Source organism: Sinohyriopsis cumingii, unplaced genomic scaffold (assembly GCF_028554795.1).
Source record: "Sinohyriopsis cumingii isolate HCF-2022 unplaced genomic scaffold, ASM2855479v2 utg003582l, whole genome shotgun sequence".
Taxonomy (NCBI): Eukaryota; Metazoa; Mollusca; class Bivalvia; order Unionida; family Unionidae; genus Sinohyriopsis; species Sinohyriopsis cumingii.
In genome coordinates this window covers 96,531-108,718 of record NW_028316535.1, presented here as the reverse complement: position 1 = coordinate 108,718, position 12,188 = coordinate 96,531, and the positions used below count along the sequence as shown (strand labels likewise).

The following is a 12,188-nucleotide window of genomic DNA, read 5'->3' as shown; positions in this document are numbered from 1 at the left end:
TCTGGTTCAGTTGTTTCCAACCTTTATTGGCCGCGATCCTACTAAAAATCTATTTTGCGAGCCTCGCTATCCAGGAGATCCTCTGTAACCCTCTAGAACGTGCTCGTGACCCTGATTTGATCGCGACCGGTGGATGGGCACCACTGTTCATGTTGGACTATACAGATAAGGTTCGTATGTAAGAGGTGGAGACCTACCAATTCGGTAACATTACTGCAATTTCCCGACATGCGAAGCGAATATAGCACAACTCGTACAGCTTTTCAAATTACATGGAGAAGTGCCCCTTTATATTTATGTATATAGTAGTGTTTAATGCATCTCACAACGACAGTGTCTATATGGTGCCAACTAAAAAGTAAACTGGAAAAAAATGTGAAGTGAAGACTTGCATAAAAGCCGAAAAATTACAAACCCTTCCATATAATTCTAAACTTAAAGGGCAAAACATGGAGTATAACGGATAAAAATGTTCCAACGGTGTTAATGGTATAGAAATAAAAGATCAGGATGACAGATGGCATAGAAATGTTTTTATGAAAACGATCACACGTAACTAATAATATGGACAAAATATTACTTTATAGTATGAGTTTCCTCTGACCCTTGCCACCCCATTTTTGAGATTTCGACATTTATGTAGGGGTGTAGGGTCTGAGTTCATTACCCATCGAAAAGTTGGAATCCGCAGACATAGGGTAGTCAGTGGTAGAGCATTCGACTGCAGATCCCTGGTTCGAACCCGGGTGTCCCCTTCATATACATTTGTATTATTGACCACACAAATTTTCTGTCCCAATTATAGCAAGGTCTATGTTAATATCCATCTTGACACATCAATAGACATTTGCTTATATTTTGAAAATTATTTTTCCACTGAGTATATCCGATAAAACATCATTGGTTATTCCTCCAAGTAATCAGCATAGTGGTGTCTTTATGTCATCCTTGGTCTCCATCGCTATCACTCTGTTCCTTTTTGACTGTCTGTCTGTTTGTCGGTCTCTCATGAACAACTTTCAAACAAATGCGTGGCAAATCACTGATACCATATTGTCTTATAATATTCAGGTCATGTTGATATATTCCTGCAACAGGTGGCGACTTACTAACTTTGTCTCATGATTGCAAATTTCCGATTTGCAAGGGGAACAGCATTTGACCTCACAGAGAGATTTGTCCCTTTAGATAAATGCATGCAGTAGCAGTAATAACTATTTAAAGGAAAATTCTACGCAAATGTTAAAAAGCGCGACGTGATCTAGTATTGTGCTAAATAAATTCCTTCACTCTTTAATTGTGGCGTGGATGTGTTACTTTCATTGGCTATTACAATAATAAGCGGAGTCACGATCAAAATTCAGCTGAACCAACATTGCTAAACAAATGCAAGTGGTCATTCAGGCTTGACGATATCTCTGGTCATCAGCGGCAAAACATACCAGAGGTACCGGTCATTCTCGTTTGTAAGTATGCATGGAAAGATAAGACAGATGGTGATTTAATACTTCCTTATTATAATTTGAGCTGACTTATTTACGAAGGGGATATAGCTCAGTGGTAGAGCATTCGACTGCAGATCGAGAGGTCCCCGGTTCGAACCCGGGTGTCCCCTTTATCATTATTTTTAACAAGGAACACATAAACATTTCTATCTCAGTTATGTCAAGTTCCATGGTAATGTCTATTGTTTGACATCAATTTACTTTTGCTGTTGGGGCGGAATGTTTAACGGACTGATTATATTCGGTAAAACCTATGGATATCCCAGCATATAATACGCATTTTCGTTCTGTCTCTCTCTCTCTTTCTCTCTATCTCATGTACAACTTTCCAACTTACGAGTCTCGACTCAAGGCTAATGATATTTTCCGATACCAACAGCAAAATATACTCCCGATAACTTTAGTTCAGTCGTTCCAATTATGGCCGAGACCCTAATAAGAAAACTTTTTCCTGATCCCCAAGACCCATTTCCACCTTTCGATGAATTTTATCCGCCTAAAAAAAAATCCTGGACACCTTCCACCACCCTCCGCTATGTGCTCGACACCCTGATTTCTTTTCGCGACCTGGGGGGATTGAAAATCACTGTTCTTGGTTCACCATACAGATAAGGTTCATATACAACAGGGCAAATAAACAATTTTCTTTCAAAATTGGAGATTTCCAATATGCGAAGGGAATATAGCTCAACTGGTACAACATTTGACTTCACATCGAGAAGTGTGCCTTTACATGTATGCGTGTGATAATGTTTAAATGTACATCACAACAATAGTGTATATATGGTGCCAAGTAAAGTCAAGTTCAAAATGTTTAAAATGAAGACTTACACAAAATCTATAGGAATATAAACCCTTCAAAATTATTATAAAAATACAGTATAAGAAGATGGAGTATAACGAATAAAGATGTACAAACTTTGTCAAATGTAGAGAAATAAAAGATAAAGATAACATGCAACAGTTATTTGGAAAAGATATTACATGACGGCGTCGGACTCCTCTGTACGTCATAGGTAATCGTATTTAGGGCCATTATACGTTTTCTTTCATGTGTCACCTTGTGCAAAACAATACCAGGAAGATAACATGAATTGGTGATTATACAGAAAATATGATTACGTGTTGCACACAAACGGCAATCGTAATATGTGTATCGTGTGTGTCTGTCAAATATGTAAGCCATGATCTCGACGTACGACGAAATGTATTCATCAAATCAGCTCACGTGAAAAATGGGTGTGATAGTGTACGAGCATTTTGCACCTGAAAGTGATATTTACTTTAAATAACGCACACAAGATCCGTGAGATTTAATAAGTATTTTAAGGAATATTCTACTGAAATGTTAAAATATAAGGAGAGGAGCACTTGTATTGTAACAAATAAATAATTTCACTTTTTAATTGTTGTTCGGAAGTGTTGATTACTATCGTTAGTACAATAAGAACTGGAGTCGCTATCACAATTCAGCTTAACAAATATTGCTAAACAAATGTGATGTGTCATTCAGACCTAACCATAGTTTTGGTTACAAGCGCCAAGGCATACCAGAGGTCCGAGTCACTCTCATTCACTTACACAGATAAAGATGATATGCGATAAATAACGATTTCCCACGTACTTATTATAATTTGAGATCCCCTGCCATTTACGAAGGGGATATAGCTCAGTGGTAGAGCATTCGACTGCAGATCGAGAGGTCCTCGGTTCGAACCCGGGTGTCCCCTTCATGAAACTTTTAAACGTTGGCCATAAAAAATTATGTCTAATTCGATGTCAATATCCACAATGACACATCAATTTAAATTGGTTGCAAGAAATTATTTTTCCGCTTAGTATATCCGGTAGAAGCTCTTTTTATTCCCCCAAACATTACGCATTGCGGTCTCATTCTATCCCTCTTTGTCTTTCTGTCTCTCTGCCTGTCTGTCTTTCTGTTTATCTGTCTCTCTCATTTACAATTTTCAAACTAATAAGTCTCTCATCAGGGATAAGTATATTTCCTGAATCCAACTTCAAAACATACCCCAGGTCATTCTAGTAAACAGGTTTCATCGTTTATTGACCTCGACCGTGAAGAGTCTTTTTTTTTTCTTCAGAGCCTCACGGGCGCATTTCCGGCTTTTGATACGTTTTTCCTCCTTACAAAGGTCCTTTTGACCCAACGGGACCCTCCAGAACCTTCTAGCGACCCTGATTGAAGTCGCAACCGGGGGGATGGGAACCACTGTTTTACTTCAACTATACAGATAATGTTCTTATGCAACAGGTGGCAACTTACAAACTTTGTCTCGAAATTGGCGATTTCCAATTCGAAAAGGGAATATAGCTCAACTACTAGAGCATTTGACTACACATAGAGAAATGTCCCGTTAGATGTATTCATGCAGTAGCTGTAATAACTATTGTAAGGAATAATTTACCTAAAGGTTAAGGGGATGGTGTCGTTTGTATTGTGAGAAATAAATTCCTTGATATCATGAATTGTTGTGTGGATGCGTTGATGACATTAGTACAACAAGAAGAAGAGTCACGAACAGGATTAAGTTGTGAATCTGTCTGTCTGTCTGTCTGTCTCTCTCTCTCTTACCTACGACTTCAGCCGAATGGGTCGCAAAACAGACCAAAGCATATTTCCCTATACCGTCTTCAAAATGTATCCTAAAACAGTCTGGTTCAGTTGTTTCCAACCTTTATTGGCCGCGATCCTACTAAAAATCTATTTTGCGAGCCTCGCTATCCAGGAGATCCTCTGTAACCCTCTAGAACGTGCTCGTGACCCTGATTTGATCGCGACCGGTGGATGGGCACCACTGTTCATGTTGGACTATACAGATAAGGTTCGTATGTAAGAGGTGGAGACCTACCAATTCGGTAACATTACTGCAATTTCCCGACATGCGAAGCGAATATAGCACAACTCGTACAGCTTTTCAAATTACATGGAGAAGTGCCCCTTTATATTTATGTATATAGTAGTGTTTAATGCATCTCACAACGACAGTGTCTATATGGTGCCAACTAAAAAGTAAACTGGAAAAAAATGTGAAGTGAAGACTTGCATAAAAGCCGAAAAATTACAAACCCTTCCATATAATTCTAAACTTAAAGGGCAAAACATGGAGTATAACGGATAAAAATGTTCCAACGGTGTTAATGGTATAGAAATAAAAGATCAGGATGACAGATGGCATAGAAATGTTTTTATGAAAACGATCACACGTAACTAATAATATGGACAAAATATTACTTTATAGTATGAGTTTCCTCTGACCCTTGCCACCCCATTTTTGAGATTTCGACATTTATGTAGGGGTGTAGGGTCTGAGTTCATTACCCATCGAAAAGTTGGAATCCGCAGACATAGGGTAGTCAGTGGTAGAGCATTCGACTGCAGATCCCTGGTTCGAACCCGGGTGTCCCCTTCATATACATTTGTATTATTGACCACACAAATTTTCTGTCCCAATTATAGCAAGGTCTATGTTAATATCCATCTTGACACATCAATAGACATTTGCTTATATTTTGAAAATTATTTTTCCACTGAGTATATCCGATAAAACATCATTGGTTATTCCTCCAAGTAATCAGCATAGTGGTGTCTTTATGTCATCCTTGGTCTCCATCGCTATCACTCTGTTCCTTTTTGACTGTCTGTCTGTTTGTCGGTCTCTCATGAACAACTTTCAAACAAATGCGTGGCAAATCACTGATACCATATTGTCTTATAATATTCAGGTCATGTTGATATAGGCCTGCAACAGGTGGCGACTTACTAACTTTGTCTCATGATTGCAAATTTCCGATTTGCAAGGGGAACAGCATTTGACCTCACAGAGAGATTTGTCCCTTTAGATAAATGCATGCAGTAGCAGTAATAACTATTTAAAGGAAAATTCTACGCAAATGTTAAAAAGCGCGACGTGATCTAGTATTGTGCTAAATAAATTCCTTCACTCTTTAATTGTGGCGTGGATGTGTTACTTTCATTGGCTATTACAATAATAAGCGGAGTCACGATCAAAATTCAGCTGAACCAACATTGCTAAACAAATGCAAGTGGTCATTCAGGCTTGACGATATCTCTGGTCATCAGCGGCAAAACATACCAGAGGTACCGGTCATTCTCGTTTGTAAGTATGCATGGAAAGATAAGACAGATGGTGATTTAATACTTCCTTATTATAATTTGAGCTGACTTATTTACGAAGGGGATATAGCTCAGTGGTAGAGCATTCGACTGCAGATCGAGAGGTCCCCGGTTCGAACCCGGGTGTCCCCTTTATCATTATTTTTAACAAGGAACACATAAACATTTCTATCTCAGTTATGTCAAGTTCCATGGTAATGTCTATTGTTTGACATCAATTTACTTTTGCTGTTGGGGCGGAATGTTTAACGGACTGATTATATTCGGTAAAACCTATGGATATCCCAGCATATAATACGCATTTTCGTTCTGTCTCTCTCTCTCTTTCTCTCTATCTCATGTACAACTTTCCAACTTACGAGTCTCGACTCAAGGCTAATGATATTTTCCGATACCAACAGCAAAATATACTCCCGATAACTTTAGTTCAGTCGTTCCAATTATGGCCGAGACCCTAATAAGAAAACTTTTTCCTGATCCCCAAGACCCATTTCCACCTTTCGATGAATTTTATCCGCCTAAAAAAAAATCCTGGACACCTTCCACCACCCTCCGCTATGTGCTCGACACCCTGATTTCTTTTCGCGACCTGGGGGGATTGAAAATCACTGTTCTTGGTTCACCATACAGATAAGGTTCATATACAACAGGGCAAATAAACAATTTTCTTTCAAAATTGGAGATTTCCAATATGCGAAGGGAATATAGCTCAACTGGTACAACATTTGACTTCACATCGAGAAGTGTGCCTTTACATGTATGCGTGTGATAATGTTTAAATGTACATCACAACAATAGTGTATATATGGTGCCAAGTAAAGTCAAGTTCAAAATGTTTAAAATGAAGACTTACACAAAATCTATAGGAATATAAACCCTTCAAAATTATTATAAAAATACAGTATAAGAAGATGGAGTATAACGAATAAAGATGTACAAACTTTGTCAAATGTAGAGAAATAAAAGATAAAGATAACATGCAACAGTTATTTGGAAAAGATATTACATGACGGCGTCGGACTCCTCTGTACGTCATAGGTAATCGTATTTAGGGCCATTATACGTTTTCTTTCATGTGTCACCTTGTGCAAAACAATACCAGGAAGATAACATGAATTGGTGATTATACAGAAAATATGATTACGTGTTGCACACAAACGGCAATCGTAATATGTGTATCGTGTGTGTCTGTCAAATATGTAAGCCATGATCTCGACGTACGACGAAATGTATTCATCAAATCAGCTCACGTGAAAAATGGGTGTGATAGTGTACGAGCATTTTGCACCTGAAAGTGATATTTACTTTAAATAACGCACACAAGATCCGTGAGATTTAATAAGTATTTTAAGGAATATTCTACTGAAATGTTAAAATATAAGGAGAGGAGCACTTGTATTGTAACAAATAAATAATTTCACTTTTTAATTGTTGTTCGGAAGTGTTGATTACTATCGTTAGTACAATAAGAACTGGAGTCGCTATCACAATTCAGCTTAACAAATATTGCTAAACAAATGTGATGTGTCATTCAGACCTAACCATAGTTTTGGTTACAAGCGCCAAGGCATACCAGAGGTCCGAGTCACTCTCATTCACTTACACAGATAAAGATGATATGAGATAAATAACGATTTCCCACGTACTTATTATAATTTGAGATCCCCTGCCATTTACGAAGGGGATATAGCTCAGTGGTAGAGCATTCGACTGCAGATCGAGAGGTCCTCGGTTCGAACCCGGGTGTCCCCTTCATGAAACTTTTAAACGTTGGCCATACAAAATTATGTCTAATTCGATGTCAATATCCACAATGACACATCAATTTAAATTGGTTGCAAGAAATTATTTTTCCGCTTAGTATATCCGGTAGAAGCTCTTTTTATTCCCCCAAACATTACGCATTGCGGTCTCATTCTATCCCTCTTTGTCTTTCTGTCTCTCTGCCTGTCTGTCTTTCTGTTTATCTGTCTCTCTCATTTACAATTTTCAAACTAATAAGTCTCTCATCAGGGATAAGTATATTTCCTGAATCCAACTTCAAAACATACCCCAGGTCATTCTAGTAAACAGGTTTCATCGTTTATTGACCTCGACCGTGAAGAGTCTTTTTTTTTTCTTCAGAGCCTCACGGGCGCATTTCCGGCTTTTGATACGTTTTTCCTCCTTACAAAGGTCCTTTTGACCCAACGGGACCCTCCAGAACCTTCTAGCGACCCTGATTGAAGTCGCAACCGGGGGGATGGGAACCACTGTTTTACTTCAACTATACAGATAATGTTCTTATGCAACAGGTGGCAACTTACAAACTTTGTCTCGAAATTGGCGATTTCCAATTCGAAAAGGGAATATAGCTCAACTACTAGAGCATTTGACTACACATAGAGAAATGTCCCGTTAGATGTATTCATGCAGTAGCTGTAATAACTATTGTAAGGAATAATTTACCTAAAGGTTAAGGGGATGGTGTCGTTTGTATTGTGAGAAATAAATTCCTTGATATCATGAATTGTTGTGTGGATGCGTTGATGACATTAGTACAACAAGAAGAAGAGTCACGAACAGGATTAAGTTGTGAATCTGTCTGTCTGTCTGTCTGTCTCTCTCTCTCTTACCTACGACTTCAGCCGAATGGGTCGCAAAACAGACCAAAGCATATTTCCCTATACCGTCTTCAAAATGTATCCTAAAACAGTCTGGTTCAGTAGCAGCAGGGGGGGCGAATCCGACATTTTGTCCAATCGTTATTTTGCTTAATTAATACTTTCTGCACTCAACGATCTAGTGTCGTCAGCGCCTGGTAAAAAAAAAACGACGACGGTCCATCCTACACGATGGTGACGTCATTTGGTTTAATTAACACCTTCTGCGCGCCGATCCCCAGCGTCGTCAGCGTCCGGTAAGCACATCGACGACCGTGTCGATGTCATCGCCCCCTCTGCTGCTAAGTGGTTATTTACAATGAAAATTATTTACAACTAACCGAATATTTGGTCAAGTCCGATACGATATCGTGTCCGAGGATCATGTAAATTTATCGTTACAAATCCATGTGGGGTCGACTGAGCATGACTAAAAAAGTTTCGAAAACCATTAAAGTCCATGTCACCGCCACACCAAGTTTGCCAGATATTTCGTAGCGTGTGTGTATCAACGCCGTTGAATACAGCAAGAATATTGCAGTTATCTCTGATTACTTTTGGAATCTGAGTGTATCGTTGAGTGACATATATCACGTCAGTGTTTTTATGCCTGCCTCTGGAAAATATCCTAGCTGGGTTCTTTTGATTGTCTAACATAACATCATCGTACACGACTAGATTGTTAACGTCGCCATCAATATCATCAATACCCGGTGCATCATTGATATCCGTAATAAACTCAATAACATTCTTTTTAGCGATCGCTGATGCATTCTCGTTGAAATCTTTCAACACCTCGTAGCATCGTTGATCATCTACGCTAGGAGCAACCAAATACAACTTATCCCACTTCATCCATCTCATTATTAAATTGAGTAACAATTGCGTCTTGCCGGATCCAGATGGTCCGATGATAATCATCCGGATCGAGTTTGGTAACGCTGCAACATGCTTAACTGGTTCTTTTGTTTTAGTCGCCGAAAAATCAATTATATTCATATCTCTATACATAAATTATGGATCTATATTGTGTGAAGTGTAGAGTGCGTACTGGCACAAATGATATGACAACCGTTACGACAAGAAATAACAGATCGGCGCTTACTGGTAAGTGTGTACAATGCGGTACAAAGAAATTTAGATTTATTTCTATTAGACCCGGAGATGTTTTAAAAAAAAGCGAGGAGGTGACATCGCAGCCAAATTGGCAAAACTCCCCGGAACACCGTGGGCAAAGTATCCAGGAGAAAAACACCTCCCAGGATATAACTACTGTGGCCCCGGAACACGATTAGATATTAGACTCGATGCTCAGGATCAGCCCAATCCAGGTGAGTATCCGATAAATGCTATTGATAAGGCGTGTCATGCTCATGATGTTGCTTACAAAAGTAGCGATCTGCAACAGCGTCATATCGCGGATGTAAAATTAATTCACGCGCTAAATGCTATTCCTGATAAATCCGTCAAAGAAAAATTGGCCTCATGGTTGGTAAAATCGGCTATGAAAGGTAAATTAATGATTGGCGCTGGTAATTAATAACAATCATCCAAGAAAAACGATGGATTCCATCTATTATTCTCCGAGAGGATACTGGAAGGGGAAGGCCGCAATTGGTAAGCTTGCAAGCGCTGCAAAGGTAACAAAGACCACTGCGGCTAATTGGTTATCCAAACAGGCTATATGGCAAATCTATCTACCACCGCCTAAACAAATCAACTTCTCGCGCTTTGATGTCAGCGTACCTAATGAAGTTCATCAGGCTGATATACTATTTCTGCCGCATGACAACGGTTACAAATACGCGCTAACCGTAGTTGATGTTGCGAGTCGATACAAACAAGCGGAACCGTTGAAAACAAAGTCAGCAACTGAAGTAGCCGATGCGTTTGAGCGGATTTATCGAAGAGGTCCTCTGCGCTGGCCAAATCTATTACAAGTTGATCCTGGTAGTGAATTTCGCGGCGCTGTTTTATCAACGCTGAAACATCATAGCGTCGCGATACGACGAGGTCATACTGCGCTACATCGTGATCAGGCAATTGTTGAACGATTCAATCGGACTCTCGCTGAACGGTTATTTGGATATCAATACGCGAAGGAATTCATCCAAGAAAAACGATCTCGTGAATGGGTTAAAAGGTTGCCAGGTGTAATTGCAGCGTTAAATAACGAGATTACCCGAGTAATCAACATGAAGCCCAGCGACGCGATTAAATACGAGTATATACCCGGAAAATTAAAAATAAATAGCGTTTCTAAGCCGATTCTTGGCGATGTCACTGTTAGATATCTATATGAACCAGGAGAGCTTGAAGGCGGTAAAAAAAGGGCTACCGATCCTATTTGGAGTGTTACCACACATAACATATCAACGATAACACGATCAACTGGTAGACCACCGATCTATAGACTGGATTCAACTGCTCCTCAGCGCGGATTTACACGCGAGCAACTACAAGTGATACCTAACGATACTCAATTACCCCCACGTGGTCTTAACTAGCGCCGTTGCGTCTATTGCACTCAAGACAGGTCAACCTCACATTGTTTTTGACATGACCGAGACTGTTATCGATCCTATCCACGGTAAATTGGCGAGTGTCTTTATCCGAATAACGCCAACTCATTATACAATTGCAACTCGCGCAGTGATTATTCTGTTGTTGTCGTAGCGAGATTATTAATTCGGCATCAATATCAAAACGCCGCTGTTTTTTTTTATCCTGTTGGCGGTAACCCGAGAGTTTTCTATCAATGACGCTTGCATCGATGGTGACTTTGTTGCCGGCTTCGTCAGTGACTCCGTCACCGGCTTCGTCAATAACAATTCTTCGAAGCTGATTTATCCTTCGTACTCTGGACACTGCAAGATAGACTAGATTCGACCATTCGATGCGATTATCAACTATCCAAACAATTGTGTCCGTGATGGTTAGTCCCTGCGAGGAATGTATTGTTGTTGCGTATCCTAGCGTCCACGGGGATTTATCAGCACGTAGCGCGTCCTCGACGACGCTGATATCAACGAGCACGATATCATTCAGCACGAGAATTTGTTTTTTTGTCCCCGACGCTGTCGGGGCTGGAATTTCAACTTCAATGTTCTGCCGCCGTGTGTCCGCGGGTCTATAACATAACGGCACTGGACGCGTTGGAAACTTTTCCTTATGCAACGTAAACAACTTCCGCTGAAGTGTGTCTCTGACTATCTTTCTACTCGCTACAATCAAATCGTTTGGTCTCCATGTTTCCCAGAATTCATTTAACGGCGTTTCCGGAATCACCTCGCGAATTATTTCACATTGAATTCTATCCGGCTGTAATCTGATTAATTTCTTAACCTCGCGCAGTTGTTCATCAAGTGCTCGGTAATCAGTATCGGTTTCTTCATAATAGTCCACAAAACCCCTTAACCAATCATGTGGACCCTCGCCGACAAATGGTGGTGGTTGGCCATGGTCCCCACACATGATTACCGCTGTATTCGCGCGCAGCAACCACTCAAGAAACATTTGTAAAGTATCTAACGAAACAGTACATATCTCATCCCAGATGATAATGTCGGGAATAAATTTTTCACCCATTCGATCAGGAGTCCACTCACCGCCGCTGTATCGAAAAAAGCTGTGATAAGTAACGGCGTCAACATTTCGTTGTTTTATCTCTCGCGCTAGTCTATGGGTCGGTGTAAGCACGATTATACTTGCCCGCGTTCGAAATAATTCAATTGCCCGAGTCGTCTTTCCTGACCCGCCACAGCCGCTTAAATAAACCGTCTTGTGTCTACAAATTGGATCAGAACACGATGGTGCATTAGACCATTCTGACAATTTATCACCACGTAAGTAGTTGTTCTCAACGGTGACATCTGCTGACGGGGA

The 12,188-nt window shown here is 40.0% G+C and overlaps 4 non-coding genes across 4 annotated transcripts; all 4 read left to right on the top strand.

The window, feature by feature from the left end:
- Positions 1-1,543: 1,543 nt before the first annotated feature.
- Trnac-gca (transfer RNA cysteine (anticodon GCA)) lies at positions 1,544-1,615 on the top strand. Its single transcript has one exon. It is a non-coding gene; the product is annotated as a tRNA-Cys (tRNA).
- Positions 1,616-3,163: 1,548 nt separating this feature from the next.
- On the top strand, positions 3,164-3,235 carry Trnac-gca (transfer RNA cysteine (anticodon GCA)). The gene has a single exon. It is a non-coding gene; the product is annotated as a tRNA-Cys (tRNA).
- Positions 3,236-5,721: 2,486 nt separating this feature from the next.
- Positions 5,722-5,793, top strand: Trnac-gca (transfer RNA cysteine (anticodon GCA)). Its single transcript has one exon. It is a non-coding gene; the product is annotated as a tRNA-Cys (tRNA).
- A 1,548-nt stretch (positions 5,794-7,341) lies between these two features.
- On the top strand, positions 7,342-7,413 carry Trnac-gca (transfer RNA cysteine (anticodon GCA)). The gene has a single exon. It is a non-coding gene; the product is annotated as a tRNA-Cys (tRNA).
- Positions 7,414-12,188: the final 4,775 nt, after the last annotated feature.